The 23166-nt window shown below is 49.5% G+C and overlaps 1 protein-coding gene across 1 annotated transcript in view; it reads left to right on the top strand.

The window, feature by feature from the left end:
- The first annotated feature begins 2916 nt into the window (after positions 1-2916).
- HERC1 (HECT and RLD domain containing E3 ubiquitin protein ligase family member 1) overlaps positions 2917-23166 on the top strand; it is a 289708-nt gene continuing 269458 nt past the window's right edge. Inside the window, exons 1-2 of the mRNA XM_055362535.2 lie at positions 2917-3442; positions 7981-8069. The gene's annotated coding sequence lies outside the window, so the exon portion shown is untranslated. The remainder of the gene's footprint in view (positions 3443-7980; positions 8070-23166) is intronic.

Below are 23166 nucleotides of genomic sequence, written 5' to 3'. Positions count from 1 at the left end.
ACACACTTTGCCCCTGTGAGCAGGCACTGAGTGTTTGTCTCTGGGCTGGCTGGCAAGACAGACGGTGGTGGAGGTGCTTGGAAGATCTGTCCGGAAGGGCTGGGCAGCCTGACGGAAGGTCGTGCAAGCTTCCCGTCTGTGGGTGCAAGAGGAAGCTCTGGATGGGAGCTCTTTGAAGGGAAGGACTGTGTCAGTTCATTTATGGGGCTCCACAATGTGCTGGTGCCTGGCAGACGGTATGAAGATCTGAGGAGGAAAGGCGGGGTGGGAGGGAATGAAGGAGGGAACGAAGGAAGGAGGGAAGGAGATAAGAAGTGTGGCAGCCCCGGAAGTGCCTTCAAGAGAGAACCCGTAGCAAAGAGTGCTATTCACTGCTGGCCCCCAGCTGCCACCCCTTCAGGGTGTTGTATTAGTTTGCTAAGTGCCAGCTGACTTTTCAAATACTGTTCTAGCCTGTGGGTTTAAGTCCAAAGAGACATGAAGGCACCTGGAGCATGAGCTGGCAAACTCAGCCCAGTTGGCCTTGGAAGTTGTCCTCAGACCCACGTCCTTACTCAAACTCCAAGAGGAGGCGATGTTTGAGGAGGCAGGGCTGGGAGGGGCAGGGGTATATTCTACCCCTTCTCCTTAAAAGGGGAATAAAAATCCCAGCCCAGGTATTCTCAGAGCATTCTCAGAGTAGTCACAAGGCCTTCACTCTCTGTAGGCAGCTTTTGGCCAGTGATTGAGCATGGCGGGATGGGAGACAGGCGGCGGGTACTCGAACCAGGCCATTCCTGCCCAGCATGGGACCCTTCTAATATTTGCCCCTGGACTGCTCATCACCTGGCTGAGCCCTTCTCTGGGTTGCTCTGCCATCAGAGGCACTTCCTAGCCAGCTCTCCTTCCTTCCCACCCTCCTTCCTTTGGTGTCACACCTACATCATGGCCTGAAAGCTCTCCCTTGCCTACTCCTGCTTCCTTTCCCCTTCATCCTTCACAGGCGTTCCTCATCCCGCACCCCAGGTCTCCAGCACTTCTCATCCCATCTTGGCATCTGCTTCCTGAAGAATCTGAACCCACACAGGAGAGAGGGCAAAAGGAGGAAAGTTTGAATTTGCTCCTTCTTTTTGTCTCCAGTGATTCCTTTGGCAGGCATGGACTGACACAGCCACTGCACTCACCTTAAAGCTGTCAGCTGGGGACAGTGGTGCACCTGTAGTCCCAGCCACTTGGGAGGCTGAGGCGAGAGGACTGCTTGGGTCCAGGAGTTGGAGGCTACATTGCAAACTATGATTGTATCTGTGAATAGTCACTGCAGTGAGACCTGTCTCTTAAAGAAAGACAAAAAGGAAAAGAAAGCTGTGAACAGAGCAGTTGGTACTCAATTCGTCTTAAAAAAAAAAAAAAATCAATGGTGGGCCGGGCGCGGTGGCTCACACCTGTAATCCCATCACTTTGGGAGGCTGAGGCGGGCGGATCACCTGAGGTCAGGAGTTCGAGACCAGCCTGGCCAATATGGTGAAACCCTGTTTCTAATAAAAATACAAAAATTAGCTGGGCATGCTGGCGGGCACTGTAATCCCAGCTACTTGGGAAGCTGAGGCAGGTGACTCACTTGAACCTGGGAGGCAGAGGTTGCAGTGAGCCAACATGGCACCATTGCACTCCAGCCTGGGAAACAATAGTGAAACTCCATCTCAAAAAAAAAAGAGAGACCAAGAAGCATGACATGAGGGGCGCATGGGAGAAGCTGCGGTTTGTAACTCTGGGAATCTGGAGGACTATATGAACAAGGTGGACTTTAATTTGGCCTTAAAGGATGGGTGCTAAGAGAAGGGACAGGAAGTTATGGGTTAGTATTCTGATTGCTTGTCCTTACGCCTTCTCGTGGCTGAACTTTGGAAAGCTACCAATTAAAGGAAAGAATGAGACTTCTGTGGGTTAACTGCACGGTGGTGAATTAGTAGTTCTACCATTTTCCCCTTCTCTGTCCATTGTGACCCTGGTTCTTGGTCAGAGACCAGAGGGCCCTGTCGGAGAGCCAGTGGCCATCTGTTGGGGTTGGCAGAGGCATTCAAGGTCAGGCATACAGGACAGATCTGATTCTTCCTGAGTCCTCTGGAGGAGTCTGTGTGTGTGTATGTCTGGCTGTATTCGGGTAACTGTGTTTCTGGGCATACCTAGGCACCCGTTGTGGACATGTCTCTGTGGGGTGTGTGGACGTGTGTGGATATGTCTGGGTGTTTGTGTGTGTGGATGTCTTTGTGTGTGTATCTGACTGTCTGGGGGCCTGTGTGTGCATGTGTGTGTTGGGTGTCTGTGCATGTCCGTGTGTCTGCGTTTGGGGTACGTTTGGGTATCAGTGTGTGCACATCTGTCTCTGTAGTGGATGTGTCTGTGTGTGTATGTGTGTGCATCTGAGTGTGTGTCTGGGTGAATGTGTGTTGTCCAAAAGGACTCATGGAGAAAGCGCCTTCTGGGCCCAGGCTTTGCAGAATCTATTCTGCTGTCAGACCTCTGAGGCAGGTCAGAGTGACATTCTGGGTGATGTGGTTGAGGACAGCCGCATCTGCTGAGTCATAAGGATGTGGGCCCTGTGTGTTCACAGTTGGACATATCGCCTTTCACACCCACGGAGGGGAAATTTCAGCCAGGCTGGCTGACCCTGCATTCTTTCAGAAGGTCATGACCTCAAGTAGCCCAGGGAAGGAGCGGAAACAGGAATGCTCGTAAGACCTAGAGGTTGGCAGAAGGTGAACTGAGACCCTGGTGTTCCCCAGCTGGGTCCGCTGGGTCGTGGCTTTCTCAGGCCTTTCCAATAACTAAGCTGAGGGCTTTGGAACTGATGGGACACTTCCTGGTGGGGGAGGAAGCCCAGGCAGATTTTCTTAAATGATACAAACTGCCAAGTTCACCAAACTTTCACAATCAATGCTGACCCTGGAAAGCCCCACAAAGCCATAAGAGTCTAGACTCTGGAAAATCCTTCTCCTTCCTCTCCAAATCAACCAATCAGCAAATAAACACCACCACACATAGTATGCTTAGCTGCCATGCAATCAAGCGAGGCTTTCACGCTTATCGGATTTAAACAGTAACGTTTCCCCCAGGGATGGCAGGGGCAGAAAGCCTCAGTCCCAGGCTTCTTGGTTGGAATGGGTTTCACAGGTTCTTTCCTAATATCAGATGGGGAGGGGTGAGGAAGGCATTTGCCCGCTGAAGCACACCTGGGAGAGCACCACGTGTGAGGGAAGGGTTCCAGCAGGACATCGACGGGAAACGCACATCGGGAAACGAACATCTGAGCATTTACATGCACCCAGCATGGGGCAAGGCACTGGAGAATATTCTGCAGGAGGATATTCCTGTTCCTAAGGAGCCCGAGCTGGGAGCGCACCTGTAGATATTCAGCTTGCCCATAGATGAGCTGCTTCCCCTGGCCACGTGAGGTATGGATGAGGTAAGGAAAGGCGATGTGAGTACATCGAGGTGGGGTTGGTCCTTCTGGGGAGGCGGTGATCAGAGGAAGGCAGGGAGGCTGGCCTGGAGCAGGAGGGTGTCACCACTGGTCACTCCTTGTATTCAGACAGTGAAGGCCACCGACAAAATGTCACACTCGCTGTGACCACTGGTCTCTAGTAAGGTCCAGCCAGCCTGTGGGGCCTTGTGGGTCTGGCATGCTGGGCAGTGGGTTTGATGGGGGGGGTCAGGTTCTCCTGGAGAGAGAGGGGCCCAGGAGGGACATTGAGGTAGTCAGTACTTGGTCTAAGCAGGGGTTTCAGAGACTTTGTAGATGCTCGTCCAACACCACTGAAGATGCCCAGGGGTGACACGGAGCTCAGGATCTCCTGGCAGGACCCTTAAGGGCTGGTGTCAAACTGTTCAGGTTGTTACAAGTTCTTTCTCAGGTTGAGCTCGTCTGCCTCCCTGCAGATCCATCCATTGTCCTGGTTCTGTCTTCTGGGGTCATATCTATTTAGCAAATATATAGACAAAGATGGGAAAAGATAGTTCACGTCCTCAAGGAATCCACAGTGCAGTGACAAGGATGAAATAGACGCTAAGCTGGGAGCTGAGGAAGGAGTCCTTTGTTCCAAGGGATGGGGGCCCAGGCAGGCCTCCAGAGGAAGTAGCCTTTGAGTGCGCTTCACAGATAAGAGGATTCACATGGGTGGAGGGGGCTGCAGAGTCCAGGCCAGGAACAGCTTGAGCAAAGACACAGAGGTAGGAGAGAGCAAGGCATCCCCTGGGGACGCGGGGCACCCTGTTGGGGTGGGGCCTGCTGCGGTGGGGAAGGGGGCTAGATAAAGAGGGGCTTCAACCCAGGCTTAGGCCTTTACTCAGCAGGCTATGGGGAGGGTTGAGAGGTTTCATGAGACTTTATCAGAGCTGTGGCTAAGATCGGTGGTTCTCAAAGTGTGGTCCCTGGCCAGCAGCATTAGGGTCACTTGGGAACTTAGAAATGCAAATTCTCCAGCTGCCTCCCAGACCTCCTAGATCAGAAACTCTGAGGGTACTTTAATGGGCCCTCCAGGTGATTCTGATGTGCTGCTTTAGAAAAACAACCCGAGAGCTGAGGGAGAGAGGGGAGGTGGGGGGAGCCTGGAAGAGGCCGCAGGTGCTGTTGCATCCTCAAAAAGCAATCATAGCTGGAGGATGGACCCGAGCATGGGAGGAGATATCACTAACAATGCTCCCAACTACAGTAACCAACTGTCCCAGCTTGCCTGGGACCTGAGAGGTTTCATGGGACATGGGACTTTCAGTGCTAAAACCAGGAGAGTCCAGGGCAAACTGGGATAGTCAGCTACCCTGCCCTGACACTGCCCAGGAAGACGTACTGCTCAGGTTGTTTATGAAGGGAATGGGTGAACGGTGGAGTTCCCAACAACCCTGAAGCCCATCCTCGAGGACTTTGTAGTGGCTAAAGTTGCCTGTCCCTCTTGTCACCCGTTTCTGGTGCCCGCTGTGCCTGGCAGGAGCCCTTCCCACAAGCCTCTGCTGTGTCCAGGCTCTGGAGACCAGAGCAGAAAGGGAGGTGGAGCCCAGGCCAGCGACAAGAATACAAGGCTGGCTCTCCATGGCCATGTCGCTGGCCAGGTGCCTCGGACACATGAAATACAATATGGCTGAGGTCTCTCTGACCCTGCTGATGCTGCTGGAAGCTGAAAATACCCAGGGTCCTGGCCTGGGCGCCCGGGTGGCTCCTCTGGGCCAGGAATCGGAGGAGAGGCTGTGGTGACTCAGCCAGGCTCTGGCCTCTGTGGGGTGATTTCAGGGCACTGCAGCCTCCCACCTTTCCTACAGGTGGAGGTTTTTAAAACAGGAGCCTTTATATTTATCACCCCAGCTGCCTTCAACACATACAGGGGATGGTGGGGAGAGTGACTTTACCATGTTCACTGAGCTGTTAAACACCAGACAGCAAGCCTGCCTATGGAAGCTTGCTCAGAAAAGTGGGGCAGCTGCTTTCTGAAGACCGCAGTGAGCCCCTCCCCGTGTCTTGTTGATCCACACGCCCTATCCATGGACCAGTCACGGAGGCTGAGGGATGGATGAGGGTGATTTGTTTAGGCCTGAGACCCAAGGCCTTAGTGCCTAGGGTGGAGTTAGCTTCCCCGAAACTGGAAGGAGGAGAACTGGTCATTGCTAAGAGAAGGGGAATGGCTGCTGGGAGGTGAACCTCATGTCTCCTTCAATTCTCTTCCTCTGCTTCTGCTGTGGTGCTCTCTACTTTTTCGGGACTGCCTCGTGAGCAAACTTTCTGGGGCTCAAATGAGGCTCCCTACTCCCAACACACCTGCCCAGGAGGTGGTCCTGCTACAGCCTTCAAAACCCGCAGGCAGGAGGATTGCTTGAGCCCAGGAGTTTGAGTCTGCAGTGAGCTATGATCATGCCACTGCACTTAGCCTGGGCAGCAGAGCAAGACACCCATCTTTAAAACAACAACAATAATAATGATAACCTGTAGGCCCTGCCTCTATCAACCTCCCTTCCCTGGAAAGAAGCATCATACCTGGGCAGGAGGTGCTGCATGGAAACCCTGGCTTTGGAGTTAGACTGGACTTCAGGGTCTGAATCCCAGTTCTGGCACCTTCTTGGCTGGGTAACTGTTAGCAAGGAACTGAGCCTCAGTTCTCCCTCTTGTAAAATGGGAATGACAGTATGCTCCCGCAGGGCTTCTGTGAGGGTGAAATGGAATGAGCTGATGCATGTGAAGTTCCCGTTCCATTGCACTCGGAATGTGGTTGCTGCTGTAACAACCGTGCTTCTTATTGACAGCATACAGTACAGGGTGAAAATAGACATGTAAGTGAGGAGCCTGGAGCAAAAGGGGAAGGAAGATCCCCTGTAGTGGTTCTGCCCCTGGCAACCACTCTGGTGACTGCAAAGCATGTGATCGGTAGGGCCCTTCATATGAATAAGGGGTCATGCCTCTTGCTTCTGCATGCCATGGGCTGGGTGTGTGGCTCCCACGGCCTGCATACTCTGCAACTCTGGAGTTAGTGAAGAAGCCTCACTACCCAGCCACAAGGCACATTCTACTTTCCACGCATCTGACTCCTTCAACCAGAACCCCATGCCCCTACCATGACCACCACCAAGTGCAAAGCTGCTGTGCCTGAGAGCTGCAGCAGCCAGCCCTCTTCCTGCCTGTCTGTGGCTGGTGTGGTTTGCGTAGGAGAAGCAATAATCGTAGCATCCCCACTTACCATGTGCCGGGTGGCTTGCACATATTATCTTTAGTCCTGACAACACTCCTGAGCAAGAGCTCTGGTCTGTTTTACAAAGGCAGGAAACCAAGGCTCAGAGAGGTAGATGACTTTTCTAAAACCAAATGGCTAGCAAAGTAGCAGGGGAGTTTGGGTTCAAATTCAGTTCTACCTGGCTCCAAAGACTGAGTGCTTTGCACCATGCAATAGGGCTCAGGAGACCTGAAGTCCAGGTCAGCGTCATCCATTAACTCACATGGGACTGAGGCAAGCACCTCCCCTTGCTGGTCCTCAGTTTCCTCACCTGTGTATCGGGTAATGCCTAAGGTTAGGACTCTGTTCTCCCAGCATCTGACTTCTTGGAGGTCCTCTGCTGTCATGGGTACAAAGAGCAGAATTGTGACCCAGGCGATCTCAGTATCTCCCAGTTTCCCTTTGGGAGGCTCTCCTCTGGCCAGGCTGGTGTCTTCCCACTGCCAGGGGGTCTGGAACCTAGCAGTCACCCCTTCTAGGAGTGCTCTGCTCTGTCCTCTGAACATTCCTTTCTACAGCTTCGAACAAAAATGTTTCAATGTCTTGTCTATGTTTTTATAATGTCTCATCTCTCTTGGGTTCTGCCATCTTCCAGAAGACCTAGGAGGGAAGCAGAGATGCTAGTCTGAACTAAAGGGTGAGGGATTCATGGGCTCCTAGTTGCATTTTTATCAGGAGCTTCTAGAAATAGTGTCACAACCTGAAAGAGCAGATGGTCAATTTAGTAACTTCATCAGTGCCTCTGAGTGCCCTTAGTCCCCCGCACATTCACTGTGATTTGTGTTCTATTCAGCTCTCCCTGAGTATAATGCACTCCCCGAGGGAGGGCAGGGACTGGGCCTTGCTCCCAGGCCAAAAGACTCGATTGATTGATGGAGCACCCAGGCCTATAGCACAGGACTGGAACCCCATCTGACTCTGCTTGTGGGAACTGCAGCCACTTCCTGAACTGCCTCCCCACCTCGGCCAGGCCTGAAATGTATTCCTTGCTAGCTAAAGAAGGGGCAAGGAGGAGGGAGAGGGTTTAGAAAGACAAGAAGCATATGGATTTCTTCTTCCTCAGTCTCTCCAATGCTTGAACCCTCCCAGGCCACAGAAAACTCCCATGAGCCCAGCTAGGTTCTTTAGGGACAGGGAGTAAAGCTATCTAGAAGTAACAAAAGGGAAGAGAATGAGCATTAATCAAGTTCCTATTGAGCATAGGCATTATACTAGATGTGTCTACAGACTTATACTTGTCTCCATTTTGCAGATGAGAAAACAGAGGACCTGAGAAGTTATGCTGCATGAGATAACGAGGCTAGTAGTTGGTGGAGACGGGGTTTGAACTCAGGTCCACAGGTATGTGCTCTTGCAGGCTGCCTCTGGGTGGCTCCTTGGGACAGAGGCTGTAGAACTTTAGGACCTGTGCCTCGTTTCCCTCAGGACCGACACAGGCAGTCCTGGAGGTCGATGTTGGGTCCATTGGGGCCAGCCCCACCCAGCCTGTGGACACAGCGCCATGTTACTCTTTGTCCTGGTCTGCATTCACTGGCCATCCACACACATTTTTCTGAGGGAGGCTTGGTAACTAAGGCCACCAGGTGGTGCTGCAAGGGCTGGGACCTTGACTGCTGGATCTAAGGCTCAGTAGGTTCTTAGGGATCTTCCATGACAGGCCAGGATTCCCCTAAGAGATTCCTAGGAAACTTTTTAAAAAATATATGGGCCCAGAGTGTCTGGTTTGATATTTTGGATTGGATTCTGGGAAACTGTTATTATTTCAAAATGGCGTTAATTTTCTGCATTGGTAAAATATTCACATGGCTCAAAAAATTTAAAGTATAAAAAGGTATATAAGCCTAGGTGCTGTGGCTCATACCTGTAAACCCAGCAGTTTGGGAGGCTGAGGCAGGTGGATCACATGAGGTCAAGAGTTCGAGACCAGCCTGGCCAACACAGTGAAACTCTGTCCTACTAAAAATGCAAAAATTAGCTAGTGTGGTGGTGCACACCTGTAGTCCCAGCTATTTGGGAGGCTGAGGCATGAGAATTGCTTGAACCCAGGAGGCCAGGAAGGGGAGGCTGCAGTGAGCTGAGATCATGCCATTGCACTGCAGCCTGGGCAACAAAGCAAAACCCTGTCTTTAAAAAAAACAAAACAAAACAAAACAAAACAAAAAATCCTTATTGTTCAAGGGTCAATTTTATATTCAACAAAAGAAGCAAAATAGATTTTAACCAAAGTAACAAAATATGAACAATATATTCATTTGCTTTCCATCAAAACATAGATAAAACAAAAAATATTAACAAGCAATAGCTATTGATTTGGTAGGAATATGAATATCTTAGCCATAACCCTTACTTGACAAATTCACTTGATTTTTGATTAGGCAATCTCCAATTGTGGTTTTAGGAATGTTTCACAGTCTGAGGCGCCAGGTTTGTGTGCCTCGTGTGTTTTGTCCTTCAGTGTTAATGATAAACGCTTGCATGGCATTCTTAATTCTTGCTTGCACAGGGCTGTCTCAATACCTTTGGTCATTAGGCTGATCCCATTCAGCTTTCAAGTGATCCTACTTATCTGACTATATAGAAGTCAAAATAGCATGATGCTTCTGAAGGCTGTGGCAGATTCTTTCCAGGTGTTGCTCTGCAGCTTGACCTTTGGGAGCCTTGGCTTTAATGATCGCCACTCTGGGAGGGGGGCCCTTAACCTCCTGCTGTAGAATGATGCCAAACTGCCGGCTGCTCAAGCCTCCTTGAGATGGGGGCAGCAACTGCCACTGTCCCCCAACCACGGTGACCTGTAGGACCTGATTCCACAACCCAGAGGTCTGGTTGCCACAGTGCGCCTCACGGGGTAAGACAATTGCTTATTATACATACTGTCCTGCACTTTGCTTTTTTCACTTAAGGGTATAGAGATATTTTTTCCATATCAGTTCAGAAAAGCTTCCTTATTCTTTGTTACAAATGTATAGTGGTTCATTGCATGGATGAAACATATTTTAACCAGTTCCCTAATGATGGTTGTTTCCTTTGCTGTTATAAACAATGCTATAATGAATAACCTTGTGCATATGTCATTTCATACATCTGTAATATCTGAGGATAAATTCCTAGATGTGGTCTTGTAGATCAAACGGTATGTGTTTTTAATTTTTACAAATATAGCCAAATTGCTCTTGATCAGAGTTCTACAAATGTATACATCTACCAGCAAAGAACAAGAGTGCTTGTTCCTCATCAGTTTCACCAACACAGCGTGTTAGCAAACTTTACAACTTCCGTTAATCTGATAATGTGAAATGGCATCTTAGCATTTCTCTTATTATATGAGTTTTTAAAAATATTTTCAAGATCTTTTTCTATTTTCTGTGATTTGTCTGGGGAATTTGTCCTTTTTTTTTTTTTTTAATGTTCCTCACTTATAACCTTTGGCAAGACACAAAAACAAAAAACCTTAAAGTAAAAGATGAATAAATTTAACAACATTCAAATCACAAACTTCTATATGTAAACAATACCATGAAATGTTAAAAGATATAACAGGAAAAAAAAAGTATGTGCAACCTATATCCCAATACAACTTGCAGCTGAACTTTCAAAAGAAGGGAAAAGGCCAGAATTCTGACTGTCCACTAGCTCTCACCATCTTTATAGCTTGTAAGGAGATGCTTGTATCACATGACTCCCTGGATCCTCACGGAAGCCCTCTGAAGTGGGTGTTATCGTCTCACAGATGCAGACTCTAGGCTCAGAGAAGTTAAGTGACCTGCCCCAGGTCACACAGCTGGGGAGAGGAGATTAGGTGGTGTGCTTCCACCACACCACAGCTGCCTGAGCACCCACTCTGGCTCTGCCTACACCCATGTAACCTTGGGCAGGTCTCTTGTCCCTCCACTTCAGGCATCTTATCTGTACAGTGGGTGTGTTTTTCTCCATTGCTGCCAGCTCTAGACTGCTGATGTGGAGATGGTGGCAGAAGGTGGATTAAAGTGTGGGTTGGGATTCACAGGGGCACACTGTGGAGGTGCGTCCACAGGAGAGGTGGTGAATATAAGTGCATGTGTCATATGTGTACAGAAAGAACATTTCTGCAGGCTGGGAGTCCTTTCTGGAGAGCTCATGGGCTCTCCCAACAAGTCACTTCCATCCAAGAGCCCTCTTGCAGCGCCTTCATCCTCGTGAGGCCCTGCAGGGAGGGGATGATGCTTAGCCCTAAAGGAAGATGGCCATTTGCAGCAGCTCTCAATGAGGCTGACGTTCTGGGGCAAGTGGGGACTCATATCTCATAGAGACTAACCCCGGAGGCCTGCCCTGTCAGGAGTCACCTTTCCACTCAGTCAGCCCTGGGGACAATCTGAGCAATTGACCTCATCATGGACTGGAGGGCAGTGAACTGTAGTGGGACCCATGTGATCCAGCCACATAGGCTTGCTGGGCAGATGTCCCCAGGGCCAGGCTGAGGCTGGGCAGGAATAGGGAAAGTGCCAGCTCCACACCCATTCTCCCCACACAGTATGACAAAGGAGCCTAGTTTGCCCAGCATGGGCACAGTACTTGACTAATGGCCAACCAACACTGGCCATCTTTGAGAAAGAGAGACAGAAAAAAAGCCCTGGATAAACAAACGTTGCAAGTTAAAATCTAAAAACATAATCAAATAAAGATAGTATTCTATAAATAGAATATAAGATTTCAGAGTTTTAAGCAGACTGAGAAGGGTCTCCATTGTTGGCATTAGTCCTGGGTTCTGTGCATGTACGTGTGGGCCTGCACATGTTGGTTGGGGCTCCTCGGAGCATCTGCATCCCTCGAGGCATCGTGTGGTCAGGGGTAGGGTCAGGAGGAAGGACTTCAGGGGCCTGTCCCAGGCCTTGTGGCTTTCTGAATGACAAGGGCTGAGCTCAGAGCAGGACTAGAGGCCCTATCCACTCACTTCCCCATGTTGAAACCAACTTCAAAGCAGAATTCCCCAGGCCTAGCCCCAGCACTGGAAGAGGAGCTGGGGGCAGCTTTCCCAGGCCTCCAGCCCTGGGCCTGGCCCTCAGAGGAAGTGTTGGCAGAAGGGTTAACAGAAGCCTGGCTGGAAGAAGAGGAAGTCCTCCAAAGGACGGAAGTGGAGAGCAGGAGTCAAAAAGAGAGAAGAAAGGGGGACATGTCCTTTGGAAAACTGCTGTGGCTTACATGGCCTTGTTTCAATGGCCCAGGCAGAGAAGAAAGACACATTCACAAGCATAGATTCCCATAGCACAGATGGACCTTGAAAATAGAATGCTACGTGAAAAAGGCCAGACACAAAAGACCATGTATATGATTCCATTTATATGAAATGTCCAGGATGGGGAAATCTATAGAGACAGAAGGTAGATCAGTGTTGACTTTGGGACTAGGGGACCTGGGGATGGGGGAGTGATAGCTAAAGGGTTTGGGGTTTCTCTTTATGGCTACAAAAATGTTCTAAAATTGACTACGATGATGGTTACACATATCGTTGAATATACTAAAACCTATTGAATCATTCACTTTAAATGGATGAATTGTGTGGTGTGTGAATTATGTTTCAGTAACCCTGTTAAAAAGAGGGAGCAGGGGCCGGGCATGGTGGCTCACACCTGTTGAATCCCAGAACTTTGGGAGGCTGAGGTGGGCGGATCATGAGGTCAGGAGATCAAGACCATTCTGGCTAACACGGTGAAACCCCATCTCTACTAAAAATACAAAAAATTAGCCGGGCGCAGTGGCGGGCGCCTGTAGTCCCAGCTACTCGGGAGGCTGAGGCAGGAGAATGGAGTGAACCCGGGAGGCGGAGCTTGCAGTGAGCCGAGATCGCGCCACTACACTCCAGCCTGGGTGACAGAGCGAGACTCCGTCTCCAAAAAAAAAAAAAAAAAACAAAAAACAAAACAAAAAAAAGGAGCAATTCCCATGGAGAGTGAGGGATATTGGGAACAGCTGGAACAGGTCCTATTGGGGAGTGGGCAGAAGGGTACAGAAAGTCTAGTGGGGCAGGGAAGACCAAAGAAAAGAACAACTTCCACTGGTCCCTGAGTATGGGCAGTGTTTCTGTTACCTTTCCAAGAAGAAATGGAGACCTCCTTCGCCCCCTTGCTCCTTCTCAAGCCATGGGCATCATGTTAAGAGAACTGTAAATTCAGACCATCGAGAAAAATCCAGAAACCCAACTCAGGGGCTGGAGAGGTCCTAGGACCTGACGCTGGTGAGAGTGGAGAGGCAGCGCTTCCCACGACCATAAAAATGATTAAAATGGTAAATTTTATGTTATCTATATTTTACTACAATAAAAAAGTTAATGAACTCAGACTTCAATGAGATTAGGATGATATATCCTCGCTTGTGGCCTGGCTGGGATTAGAAGAATAATAGTAAATGTTTATTAAATCCATACTGCGTTCTAAGCCTTTTGCCTTATGTTATCTCGGTTAATCCCCCAACAAGCCTACAAAGTGGGCTTCCTTATCATTGCCACTCTACAAACCATTGTAGAGTGCTCAATGTAGAGGCTCAGCAAATTTAGGGGCATGCATCTTTCAGCCCTTGCTTTAGTCAGCAAGCAAGGGAAGACTCAATTCAATAGATCTGAAACAATTAAATGATTTATCTGCCTTGACAAAAAGTTAAAATGGAGCAGCTTGCAGGAGGTGGTTTATTCTGCATCTCTCAATGAAATGCAGTGAGAAGGTTATTTCTTATTTCTTTCTGGAAGCAAAGAGTCTTTGGCTGGTGTGGTGGCTCACCCCTGTAATCCCAACACTTTGGGTAGACCAAAGCAGGAGGATTGCTTAAGGCCAGGAGTTCAAGACCAGCCTAAGCAACAAAGCAAGACCCCCCATCTCTACAAAAAATAGAAAAATCAGCCAAGTGGAGGCTGAGGCAGGAGGATCACTTGAGCCCAGGAGGTCAAGGCTGCAGTGAGCCATGATCACAGCACTGCACTCTGGCCTGGGTAAATGACCAGAGCTTGTCTCCAAAAAAAAAAAAAAAAAAAAAAGTCTTTTTGAAAATAAAGGAAAGTGGCAATCCAGAGACAATCGAGATATTTCCTGTGGTCCTGGGGCAACCTGTTCTGAGTGGGAATGTAGTCAGGAAGAGGAGGGCACAGCAGGAGCCATGCAGGGCTCTTGTCGCCTACAACCTGACACCTTTGAGATAACAGACCCTCCAACTCCTGGAGTGGAAATTGCAACCTGTTGGGGGTGGAGACACCCGTGTTTAAGTCCTGATTCAGCAAGTCAAGGCGGTCCTTTCACCTGTGGGCCTTGGTTTCTCTAGCTCTAGAATGATAACCTCAAGGCTTCTTCTAGGTTTCAAACTTAGGCGTTTTGGCCTACACCTGGCAAGTGGGAATTGTTTGTTCAGAGCCAAATTACTCTGTCTTGTTTTCTTGAGTAAAAAGTGAAGGGAAGCACAATCAAACCCCATCCCTCTCAGACAACAGTCATATTCTCCCCACGCTGTCATCCCCACTGGCTCTGGGGCAGCCCTGGGCAGTGGGAAGATGGTGGAGCTGCCTCCCACAATCCTGGTCCTGAAGACTGGGAAACTGGAGGCACATCCGCTTCTGAGGACTCACAGCAAATGCTGGGAAAGTGCTGAGTGAACCTGGCGTGCAACCCACACTCAGTAGTGGGTAGCAGTTGTTATGATGGCCCTGCCAACCCCCCGGTCCTGGTGGGAATTCTCTGCATGCCGGACTGCCTTCTGGAGGCCTAGGAGCTCTGGCCCTGTCTGCCCTTTCCTCACTCCCTGGGATCTCCCCAAAAGGACATGTAGTAGCCCTAGGGGAGAGTAACTGTCAGAGGGGGCCAACCCAGGGCAAAAAAACTCAGGATACTGGATCCCTGGCTGTCCCTGGATGGTGTGAGGCCAGCCCTGCCAGCCACCCTGCCCTGGCCTTTCCTGGCCTCAGGCAGAGCACAGGCCACTCCTCACAGGCTCAGGTCTCACACCTCCTGATTCACTCCTCTGCTCAGGGCATCTTGCCCTGACCCCTCAGGGCCGACCACCATGAGGAGGTCTGTGAACTATGACTTCAGGGTACAACTGTCCTCTTCACAGCCCTGCCCTGCTTCCTGACTCCTGCAATCCCAGAGCTAGAAATTTTTCTCTTTGATGCTTCCCTGAACATAAAAACATTTTAAGCCTTCTCCATCACAGGGAGTAGGATGGGAATGATTCAGGAAGACTCTTTCCCAAGAGCAAGCTTCCGTGGGGCAAGCAAAGAAGGACATGTATCCAGGAAGTGCCCGGAGGTGGGTGGGAAGGGAACACAAGGCACAGAAAGGGTTCCTGAGACCCGTCTGCCTCACAGTTGTGCCCAGGGCCAGATCTGAGTCTGCTCTTCCAACTTCCAGAGTGAAAAAATAGAATGCTCTTTAATGCTTCTCTTTTGTCAACTAAAAAATCAGCAAAGTGCCAAAGGAAGGTGCCTCAGACATCGGGGAGAGCGTGAACTTTGTGATGAGACAATTTTGGTTCTCTTAGGACCTGGTTCTCTCACCAACTCCATATGCGATAGACAAGTGACTTCACTCCATTAAGCCTCAGTTTCCTCCTCTGTTAGACTGGGCCTAACGAAACCTGCCTTGAAATGCTGTTATCAGAATAAGTTGAGAGAATGTATGGGGGGTACCTAGCCCAACGCCTGTACATAGTAGGCCTGCACTAAAAGCTGCCTTCCTTTCTTCCTTCATCTCTCTTGTTCTCCAATCTGTTTGAATGGTGAAACAGATGGTTCTTTGGTTGAAAGCAGCAGAAACTGACTGGGGCTATAACTTAAAGAAGAAAAAAACATGTGTTAGGAATTTACCAGGTAATTCACCAAAGCAAAAGAAATGAACAAACTAGCCTTGGAAAGGACAGTAACTAGGAGATCACAGGGAGGACAGGCTGGTGATTTGGAGACCACCTCCTCACCTGCCAGTGGGCTCTGGCCATAGGCCTGCGTCCTTTGCAGGGTGCACCCAAGGGCTGATGCTTGCTCTCAGGGAAGGCTTGTCCTCTTTAGCTCTCCAAGGTCTTGTCACTCCCAGGAGCCTGGGCTCTGAAGACCCTCGCGGATAAGGAGAGCCTTCACTAGTCTTAGGCTGACCACAGATAAAACCCAAACCCTGCTTTCCAGCCCTGGACTCTGACCACTCAGCACACGCTAATTCAGCCTGAAGGTTATGGGTGCCAGAGACCGAGGAGAAGGTTTGTTCTTAAAATATGTTTATTTATTTTTTATGGAGAATTTTTTCTCATTATAAAAGACAAGATACTCAAAGAAAATTTGGAAAACAGAAAAACACACAAAATCCCCCAAATCTCCACAATTAACACTACTCAGACCTAACCACTAGTAATATTTTAGAACATGTTCTGTATTTTTTCAACACAGACACACAGACACACACGCACTTTCTAGCAACATGAGCTCATACTATCATAATGTTTCAGTACATTTTTATTTTTAAATTTTATTTTATTATAATTTTTTTTTTGAGACAGAGTCTCGTTCTGTCACCCAGGCTGGAGTGCAATGGTGTAATCTTGGCTCACTGTAACCTCTGCCTCCCAGGTTCAAGTGATTCTCCTACCTCAGCCTCCTGAGTAGGTGGGACTACAGACGTGCATGCCACCACGCCCGGCTAATTTTTGTATTTTTAGTAGAGACAGGGTTTCACCATGTTGGCCAGGCTGTGTAAATCGAACTCCTGTTTAGTCAGATTTATTGATCTGTAAGGTGGAGGGGCCGTTCTGCCCACTTTCACTTGGTGCCTAACAAGCTTTCATTTATATGATCTGAGCCTCTCATATTTGTTTCCCAAAACCAGTTGGGATGTCTCTGCCTCCTCTGGGTAAAGGATGTTTCTTGAGCTATAGGGCAGGGCCCAGAGAATAGTCCTAGCTGTCCATCCATGGGACACAGCCAGGTGAAGAACCCTCTCCCCACACTGCCTGGGGTCACTGACCTCAAGTTCAAACCCTGCTTGGTGAAGATGATTCTGCTGATGATGCCAACGTTCAGGTCAGCCTCAGCTGTTCAGAGCGTGTCTACCCACAGGCTATGCTGTAGCCAATGTGGTCAAAGCCAGCCCCAGATAACCTTCTGGGAACCCTGCTCTAGGCTCCAGCTTTGGTATTAGCCAGGGTGCTCAGAGCTTGGCCCAAGGCTCTCGGTGCAGTGGCTACTCTCTAGGCCTTGCTGTGGAGCAGCTATGGCAGGGGCAGCCTCCTCAGCCTGCCAGGCCTGAGGGAGGGAGGAAGGAAGAAAGGAAGGAAGGGAGGGACAAAAAAAAAAAACCCAAGCAAATATTGGGGGTCAGAACACAATATCCCAAAATATGGCACTCTAGCACTCTGAGTTATTTGGACTGGAAGGGATGGGAAGGGCCTCAAAAGCAAGTCTTGCTGATCCTCTCCTGCCTTCCTTCTTCTTTCCCTCCTTTCTCCTTACCCCGTATTGCCCCTGAAAGAGGTCATAGAAACTAGAACTCCTCTCCCCAGTGCAAGCCACGAAACCTAGAAAGGTCACTCTCTAACCTCTTCCCATCTCCCTGGAAGACCCTCATACGACAGGGGTCCTGCCCCTTACTCAGGAAGGAAAGAACGCTACACAGAGAGGCCGTAGAGAAGCTGAACAAGAGGCCTTGCTGTGTTCTGCCTTCAGTCTATCACCATTAGAGCACACCCTCTTTCCAATCACATTTCTACATGGCTGTCTGTTCTTTATTGGACCTAAGCTTAAAAATACACAGTTTTCCCTTTGTCTCTGGATCTTCATTTCTGAAGCCTCTCACATCACATAAAACTTAGATTAAATAAATGTGTTATGCTTTTCTCTCGTTAATCTGTTTTTTGTCATGGGGGTATTGGCCATGGACCTTGGAATGGGTGAGGAAAAGGTACTACACCTCTTTGTCCTACAACAGCAGGCTGGCAAGTAGGATGGCCCAGCACCTATTGCATGCCAAGTGTCTTCACTCAGGCAGTTCCATCCGTGTCTAAACAACCTCGCACTTTTCACTTCCCCACTTTGGGGATGAGGAAGCTGAGACTCAAAGGGGCAGGTTATTCGTCTTAGATCACTCAGCTGGCAAATGGAAGAAATAGTGTTTGAAACCACAATCTGTTGCAGCCTCCCAGATGGTACCTGCCCACCAGAAGGTCTTATGCCTAGTGTTCCATTATTGGAATGCTAAGCAGGTGGGAGTTATTTATATCCTGCGGCTCAAGGTCATCACCAAGGCCTGATTTTTCACACGCGTCTGCAATTCAAATTGTAACCTCTGGGCCGGGCACAGTGGCTCCTGCCTGTAATCCCAGCACTTTAGAAGGCTGAGGCAGGTGGATCATTTGAGGTCAGGAGTTTGAGACCAGCCTGGTCAACATGGTGAAACCCTGTCCCTACTAAAAATACAGAAATTAGCCGGGCATGGCAGCCTGTAATCCCAGCTACTCGGGAGGCTGAGGTGGGAGAATCACTTGAGCCTGGCAGGCGGAGGTTGCAGTGAGCTGAGACCATGCCACTGCCCTCCTGTGTGGGCATCAGAGTGAGACCCTGCCTAAAAAAAAAAAAAAAAAAAAAGTAACCTCTTAAGCTCTCTCCTTAGCTTCTGGGAAAAATGAGTAGGGGAACTCATTCACACTAGAATTCTAATATAGGTTAATAATATCCTCTTTCCCAGGGGGCTCCAAGATGTGGACCCAAGTCTCACCTTTCTCTATCTCCCTCACAGCCAGTCATGACCATGCGATGGCCTCGGACCGTAGAAAGTAGTTTAACTGAACTGTTTCTCTTGGGAATTTCCCCTAAAGCTGAGGCATTTCCTTCTAAGTCTCACTGGAAAGTTCCCAAGAGCCTCCTTCCCTACCCCTTCTACCTGGTTGGCTCCAGGTCAGACCAGAGGTCAAGGCAAGGATGCAGCAGTGGTCTGCCCCTCCCAACTCCAACTTGTCTCTGTGGCATCTGCAGGAGTTCTGTGATCCTTGAGAGCAGGAGATCGGCAGGGGGTGGGGGTGGGGGGTGGGGGGGATGGTTGGTGTGAGATGGGGGCGGGGAGACTCTTTGCCAGCCTTGTTCTAAGGAGCAGGAGTTAAAGGTACCTTATCCCCCAGCCAGGCCCTGGTGTCGATTCTACTGGTAGGAATGGGAATGGAAACAAGAGATTCTTCCAAAAGCACTGTGGATCTCCCAGGGGCCACTGCCATGGAACTCATCCCAGGTCTCCAGGCTTGAGCAGGGAGGGGGAATTCAGGCTTTGGATTCTGGCAGACTGGATTTGAATCCTGGCACTGCCACTTACCACTGAGTGCTTTAGGGGAGGTGACTTAATCTCTCTCAGCCTCGGCTTCCTCATCGTAAAAGGAGAACACTATCCCAAAGGGGCAAGAAACTGAGATTCCAGCAACTCGGTGGCAACTTCAATAACTGGTGCTGTCTGCCCAGAGTGGTGTCAACCAGCTGTCTCTACTGGGTGAGAGGGGTGAGTGGACACTTAGGTGTGACCGGTTAGCCATCTCTGACCTGGCGCATAGTAGGTGTTCAATAACTAGGAATTCCCTTTTCCCCCTGCTTCTGGGAGGTCACCTTCTCCATTTGTCACTCCCTTTCCCATGTGTTCCTGGATGTCCCCTGTTCTTCTCTGCCCCCAGCCACAAACTCATCTAACCGCTAAGAGTCTGAGGTTTGCACCCCAAGGGAGCCTGGATTCCTAATTGCAGAAACCTCCCTTTCTTCTGTGTTTGCCTCAGGAGGCATGCCACTAAGAGCTTCAGGATGGCTGAGAGATAAATCACTTCCGATCGAGGAACATGTCTAAATATACATTTAAAATACCATACTTGGGCCGGGCGTGGGGGCTTACGCCTGTAATCCCAGCACTTTGGGAGGCCGAGGCGGGCGTATCACGAGGTCAGGAGATCGAGACCACGGTGAAACCCCGTCTCTACTAAAAATACAAAAAATTAGCTGGGCGTGGTGGCGGGCGCCTGTAGTCCCAGCTACTCCGGAGAATGGCGTGAACCCGGGAGGCGGAGCTTGCAGTGAGCTTGCTGGAGATTGCGCCACTGCACTCCAGCCTGGGCGACAGAGCGAGACACCGTCTCAAAAAAAAAAAAACCATACTTAGCGGGCGCAGTGCCTCACTCCTATAATCCCAGCACTTTGGGAGGCCGAGGCAGGTGGATTGCCTGAGGTCAGGAGTTCGAAACCAGACTGGCCAACATGGTGAAACCCTGTCTCTACTAAAAATACAAAAAATCAGCTGGGTGTAATGGCAGGCGCCTGTAATCCCAGCCACCAGGAAGGGTGAGGCAGTAGAATCACTTGAACCTGGGAGGTGGAGGTTGCAGTGAGCCGAGATCACGCCACTGTACTCCAGCCCGGGTGACAGAGTGACAGTCCGTATCAAAAAAAAAAAAAAAAAAAAAATAGGCCAGGCACAGTGGCTCATGCCTGTAATCCCAGTACTTTGAGAGGTTGAGACGGGAGGGTCACTTGAGCTCAGGAGTTTGAGACCAGCCTGGGCAACCTGGCAAAACCTCGTCTCTACCAAAAATACAAAAAATTAGCTGGGCGTGGCGGCACACACCTGTAGTACCAGCTACTCAGGAGGCTGAGGTAGGAGAATCATTTGAGCCCAGGAAGTTGAGGCTGCAGTAAGCCCAGGAAGTTGAGGCTGCAGTGAGCTGAGATCGTGCCACTGCACTCCAGCCTGTGTGATGGAAGTGAGACCCTGTCTCAAAAAAGTAAATAAATAAATAAAAATAAATTAAAAACCATACTTAGCAAATAACTGCAAGTCTACATGCTGAAATAGTAACAGTGGCATTGCATGTATGCTATGGCTCCATAAAAATATATACTGTATATACATATATACGCAGGACTTTATTGCCTTTATATACATTAATGTATTTTTCAATGAACATGTATTATATTTATAATAAAAAATAAAATAGCCGGGTGCAGTGGCTCACACTTGTTAGGCAAACGTGATAACCACTACACTACGGAAACAGATATTGTGGCTCACACTTATAATCCCAGCACTTTGGGAGTCAGAGGCAGGCAGATCACTTGAGGTCAGGAGTTCAAGACCAGCCTGGCCAACATGGTGAAACCCCATCTCTACTAAAAATACAAAAATTAGCCAGGCATGGTGTCGCATGCCTGTAGTCCCAGCTACACAGGAGGCTGAGATGGGAGGATCACTTGAGCCCACGAGGTCAAGGCTACAGTGAGTGATATTTGCACCACAGTACTCCAGCTTGGGTGACAGAACAAGACCCTGTCTCAATAAAGAGATTAATAAATAAATAAATAAATAAGGTAGTGAAATCTGTATTGGCAGGTGCATCAAGACGTAGAAACTCTCCCTGCTCATTTTGGTTCTGTGAACTTCCAAGTACCTTTGAGAACCCCCAAGGAATCCAACTCGATTTCTTTCCTTTCAACTTAACCCATTTTCTAAATACCGTGCATCTCGGCTCTATGCTAAGGTGCTTGGATTGTGCTGAAGAAGTCATAATCTCCATCCTTAAATGGTTGGACAAACTAAGGAAATAAAAGCCTCTCAGTGGATGGTATTTAGAGATGAAAGAATTATATACAGGAAGGAAAAATGTAGAGTGAGGCTTCCCAACTGGGCAAGGGACCCTCACAGGCTGTTACTTGGGTCCCCCAGTGTCCTCTCAAGTTTTGCCTAGGATTGGGGTCCCCAGGTGTGCTGTTGGGGGCTCAGGCCCCACAAGGGCAGCTCTCTGAAGAGGTCCACTTGTCCCTACTGACTCTGAGGGCACAGCTGTTGAGATCTGGGTTCCTGGGATGAGCATCTTGGGAGCTGCCTCTAGGCTAGCCTTCTCTTGGTGTACTCCCTCAACATTCCTGGAGCCTGGTTGGGGGCTGGCCCTAGGGAGCCCGCCCCTGCCTGTGCAGAGTTGCTCCTGGCCCAGGGGAGAGTGAATGCATTGTGCTCAGGCCTCAGTAAGAGGCAGCCTTAGCAACCAGAATCCTGAGGGAGGGTGTGCCTGGCAGGTCCCCTATGGACTCAACCAGCCGCTGTCCTCATCACCAAGCATTAGTTTGGACACTAGCTGCTCCCTGCTACCAACAAGAGATCAAAGAATCATGTCTGGGACATAGAGTCCAGAGACCTGGGCTCTAGTCCTGGCCCTGTCACTAATTCTCAGGGCAAACTTGGTCATATTTGTTACCTCATATGTGCCAGACACTGTGCAAGATACTTCACATACTTAAGGCCAGTCACGGTGGCTCACGCCTGTAACCCCAGGACTTTGGGAGGCCGAAGCAAGTGGATCACCTGAGGTCCGGAGTTCAAGATCAGCCTGACCAACATAGTGAAACCCCGTCTCTATTAAAAATACAAAAATTAGCTGGGCCTGGTGGCACGTGCCTGTAAACCCAGCTACTCGGGAGGCTGAGGCAGGAGAATTGCTTAAACTCAGGAGGTGGAGGTTGCAGTGAGCTGAGATTGCACCACTGCACTCCAGCCTGGATGACAGAGGGAGACCATCTCAAAAAAAAAAAAAAAAAAAAAAAAGATACTTTACACACTTTTTAAAAAAAGCATTTTCTCTCTTATCACGTTTTCTGTCTCTGGCCCTCCCATCTCTTCATCCTGCAGAGAGGCTGGACTTGGTGAAAGGAGGAGGCCTTTTGGCTGAACAAAAGGCCTACCCCGTGCCCCACCCTCACCCTAGAGGCATACAATCATTGCCAGCTGAGCCACTGGGCCCAGGGTTTCCCCAGTCTTTATGGTTGGGTTTGCATTGAGGCTTCTGGTTCCTGGGGGAGTGTGGCTGCAGAGTGGCCCCATCGGATGCTCTCAGATGTCCCCTCCCACCCACCTGCAATGGCCCCAGTCCACACACTGTGGGATGTTTTTATTCTTTCCTGGTCTCCTCTTCTCCCCTCCCTTCCTCTCTCTTTTTTCCTGTCTTTCTCTCTCTTTCCCTTTCACAAGCTGGGGCTAGAACATCAACTTAAGGAGGAAAACACAAATAAAGGGCCTTCCTCAGGGAAAACCCTGATCAGAGGAGACTCTGTGCCTGGAGCCTGTTTTCTGCCAGCTGTCAGGGATTCTGTAGGATTGGCCTCTCCCAACCCGGAGCTCCCCAAAGCCAGGTTCCTTCTCCCTGCTGCTGTCCTTTGGCTTGGAGAGTGGGGACCTACATGTCCTGCCTCCTCCGCTTGACCCAGGAGGACACGGCCTCTTGGGATTCTGAGGGTAAGTGCTCCCTGCAGTGCCATCGCTCTTTCCTGCTTATTACTTCACCATCCTCACAACAACCCTGTGTCGGAAGAGAGTGTTCAATGGGCACACAGTTCCATGACCACTTTACCGATGAGAAAACTGAGGCCACACAACTACTAAGACACAGGCCTTCCATCTCTGAGTCCTGCACTTTGCTTAGGTGAGTAACT

This window comes from Gorilla gorilla, chromosome 16 (genome assembly GCF_029281585.2).
Source record: "Gorilla gorilla gorilla isolate KB3781 chromosome 16, NHGRI_mGorGor1-v2.1_pri, whole genome shotgun sequence".
Taxonomy (NCBI): domain Eukaryota; kingdom Metazoa; phylum Chordata; class Mammalia; order Primates; family Hominidae; genus Gorilla; species Gorilla gorilla.
Note: the sequence above shows the minus strand (reverse complement) of the source record. Positions and strands in the feature narration are given on the sequence as shown.